Raw genomic sequence first — 4,187 nt, 5'->3', positions numbered from 1 at the left:
CCTTCCTCTCTATGGTCGATCTCAACAACAACTTGAATGGCATGGTACCTCATGCCTATCATCATTGTGTCTATAGGTGCCGACATCGACAAGGACCAAGAGAGAAGGAGCTCCCATGGTGCAAGGAAGAAGGAAGAAGAAGAAGAAGGAAGGAGGAGGAAGAAGAGGCAAGAGGAGGAAGGCCGGCCGGTCCCGGCAGTCCGGTCCGACCGGGCTCACCGACCGGCCCACCCGGTCCCGTGGCCGGTCTGACCGGGTCCCTGACCGGCCCGGCCGGTTTCGACCGGATTCTACGCTCGTGCCATCCGGACGCCATCCCGGGGCACCCGAAGCCCCGCCCGGTCAGCGCCCGGTCCAGGATCCGGTTTGGACCGGATGGGCCGGTCCCATGCCCGGTCCAACCGGCCCCTGGACCGGATTTCACGGGTTTGACCCACCAACTTGTACCCGTTCGACCCGAGCTGCCTTGTATGCCTATATAAGACCCCAGCTCGCCCCCATAGCTGGTTAGACAAGATTTAGGCTTAAACATGACTTTGAGCTTTGTCTCCCTAGGGTTTCATCCCCTTTGTATCAAGGCACCCCATGTTGTATGATTGGATCTATGTGAGTGAGATTCTAGTGTAGCCCACTCTCTCTCCCTCACCTACCTCCATCCTCAACACCGATCTCTCACTCCGGGATTCTACCTCGAGTCTCTCCCGGGTTGATTCTATTGGCGTGGTCCATCGAGCCACGAGGGTAAGTATCGATTGTATCGGGTTGGTGTGCGTTGTGTTCTTCGTGTTCTTCGTGTTCTTCCGCATATCCCTCTCTTCCCCCCCTTTGGATCTTGGGTCATTCGCGAGATCAGGCCACACACGGGGTCTTAGACCTCAACATATGGTAATCAGAGCCAGGGATACCTTAACATATGGTATCAGCAGCCTTTGGTTTCCGCGAATTTGACCCCCCACCCATCCAATTTCCCCTCTAAAAATTTTCCCCAAAAATCCCCAAAAAATAGCCCTAATTTGCCTTTGGATGGATCTGCGATTTGGTTGCGTTTTGAGTGGTTTTGGTCCATGGATTTGGTGTTGAGGTGCTTGATCTACTATTTCCCCCACTTTCTAGCCCCCAATTCCATCGTTTTCCTTCGATTTGGTCGATTTGGTCTTGGTTTGGGGAAGAACAGGAGAGAGAAAGCTCCAAATCGACGAACCCGGTTTCAAACCCGGTCAACCGGCCCCCAGACCGGATCATCCGGCGCAGAACCCGGCCAACCGGCCGATAACCGGACAGCCGGTCCAGGATCCGGTCCAACCGGGCCCCAGACCGGACACGCCGGCGCCAGCTCCGGTCCGACCGGACCAGCGACCGGGCTCCTCGTCTTCGACCTCGTCGTCCGGCGATCTCCACCACCACCACCACCACCACCATCGCAGGTATAACTTGCAGTGACCCTTGTAACCCTCTTCCTTTTGCGATCTATCCTATCGAGCATTGCTTGTCTAGTGTTGCGAGACATTGCACGTGGCCCCGCATTGTGAGGTGTGTGTGTCGCGTTGAGTAAGGCATCCAAGCAAACACTCGTGTGGCAAGATAGCAAAAGCGAGCTAACGCTAACATAGTGTGAGAAAAAGCCGCCAAAACACAAAAAGAGTGCAAGTGCACAATAGAGCAAAAGAGTGCGAGTAGCACCATACATACACACATCCATATACCCATACATACAAAAGTGTCCATGTGCCACCAAAGATAAAAACGAGTGCAAGTGCCACCATATACAAGAGAGAAAAAGCTTTTAAGCAAAGAGAGACGAGAAGAGAGGCCGCGTGTGAATCTTGTTGTCTCTTCATTTGCAACCAAAGCTTTGCCTCTCCTTGTGTTAGTGTGACACCGAGCAACCTTGCTTTCGGGCTTTATACACTTTTCCGCTCATTCCTTGGTCGCACTAACCCCGCTTATCTCGTGTGTGAGTTCCATACCTTTTCCGTGTTTATAGTGATCATCGCTTTAACATTTGAGTTTTTGGATCTTACCCACCCTTGACAATACATTTGATTTCGGATTTCATCTTTTGGCTTTCCACCACACTCACCTCCCACCATATTTGCTAGCTTTTGCGTGTGTCTTTGTGTGAGTGCCCGATACAATTGTTCTAACTTTCGGCTTTGTTGGATCACTCCAATCTTGTCATACCACGGTAAGATTGCGAGGTAGTGTTCTTCCACTAACATACACCATATAGATACCATCTTGCTAACATGTATAGCGAAGAAGAAGATACGGAGGAGTACACGGAGCACTTCGAGGAGGATGCCTCTTCAAGCACCGCGGATGTGGAGGAACATGTGGAGCTCTACACCGACTATGGCTCCGCAAGCATCGCCAACATGACCGACATCGACGAGCTCTACACCGACTATGGCTCCGCAAGCATCGCCAACACGGACGACATCGACGAGCTCTACATCGACACTAGCTCAACAAGCATGGACAACATGGTGGAGCACCATCACGAGGACGACATCGACCCCACCATGTCCACCGCCGATGCTCCGACATACCCCTACTTGGCCAATGGAGCTACATATGAAGATCGAGGACCTCCACGATGGCATCATCATGTGGATCATCAAGAGCGTCCTCAACATATTCGGCATCGACACACTTCTCCGAGCTCCTCAAGGCGCCATCATGAGAGTGCCTATGCACAAGATCATCGACATCACGGACACCATATGGAGCATCAAGAGCGTCCCCATCATGAGCGTCATCGACACTCTTCTCCAAGCTCCACTAGGCGCAACAAGCAACATGCCAAGTCGCATGAGCCATCATCTCGGCATGGCAAGGACCGTCATCGACTCACACCATCTCATGATCGTCGTCGACCACTACCACCTCATGGTCTCCATCGACACACATCACCACATGATCTTCGACGCCACAAGCCACCTCATGATCGCCATCGACCAACATTTTCCACGGATCTTCGACGACACCCATCAAGACATGGTGATGAGGCAAGAAGACGAGAGCCTCGACATGAAGCCCTTCCTCATAAGGCGACTTCTACCTCTTGCGCCACAACCACAATGGCCCCTACCTCGTCATATGCCTATGGACTCCGATGCTACAAGTGCAAGCAACATGGCCACCCTCCACGGGAATGTCCCAATCTCCTATGTGAGGTGTGCAAGGCCAAGGGTCACACGGCATGGCAATGCACAACGCCAAGCGCCAAGAAGCTCTACTTCGACGAGCTCAACGCACAAGTCTCCAAGATGCCACCACTTGAGGTCGACTTAGGAGGCGATGGAGTTGAGCATGGTGAGCATGGGATTCTCCCTTCACCTACGGAGGCGCATGGAGTTGAGATGGTTGAGCATGGGAAGTTCCCTTCAACCAAGGAGGCGCATGGAGATGAGCAAGTCGAACCTACTCCTACATGCTTGATTGATGAGTTGGTACCAATCCCATGTGAGCATGAGAGCCACTTAGCCCACTTGAGCGAGAGTGATAGTGAGTTGAGTGACTTCCACCCCATATGTGAGTTTGAGTGCTTCCATTTGGAGGACATGAGTGATACACAAAGTGAGTTGAGAGAGGTAGATGATAGGTCCATGGAGGACATCGCCTTTGCTAACACATTAACCTCTCCCTCGCTTGTGTCTTCTTATGTTGCACTAGGTTCCACGGAGGACGAGTTCCCGCTCATGGAGAAGATGTACATGGTGCATGAAGATGACGATATCTCACCATGCTTGCTCCAAGATGTCGACCACATGGATCCTCCTATTTCCACAACACCTACATCACATGAGTCGGCCTTCAAAGGTAACAACATAGGTGTTGATGATGCCATGATCCCACTAGTGGACATGATGACTTATGAGCGCATGCATGACCTTGATGATACACTTTCTACGTCACTTGATTCTTTCATGTTCCCATGTGATGCTTTGCTTGCTAACATTGTTGACCATGTGGAGTTGATTGATTGTGATACCATGAACATGCCATGCTATGAAACTTTCATATTTGCTCCGCTTGCTTGCAATGAGGTTGAACATGATGCCATTACCTTCCGCATGCTTTGCCCCACATGTTTGCACTATTCCATGATCCTTGCATCCAAAATTATGAACAATTGCTCTTTCTTATGCTTGGTATGCAAGAATGCTTATTTCATTGTCCATGAG

This window comes from Lolium rigidum, chromosome 2, assembly GCF_022539505.1.
Source record: "Lolium rigidum isolate FL_2022 chromosome 2, APGP_CSIRO_Lrig_0.1, whole genome shotgun sequence".
Lineage (NCBI taxonomy): Eukaryota > Viridiplantae > Streptophyta > Magnoliopsida > Poales > Poaceae > Lolium > Lolium rigidum.
This window is presented reverse-complemented; position numbering follows the sequence as displayed.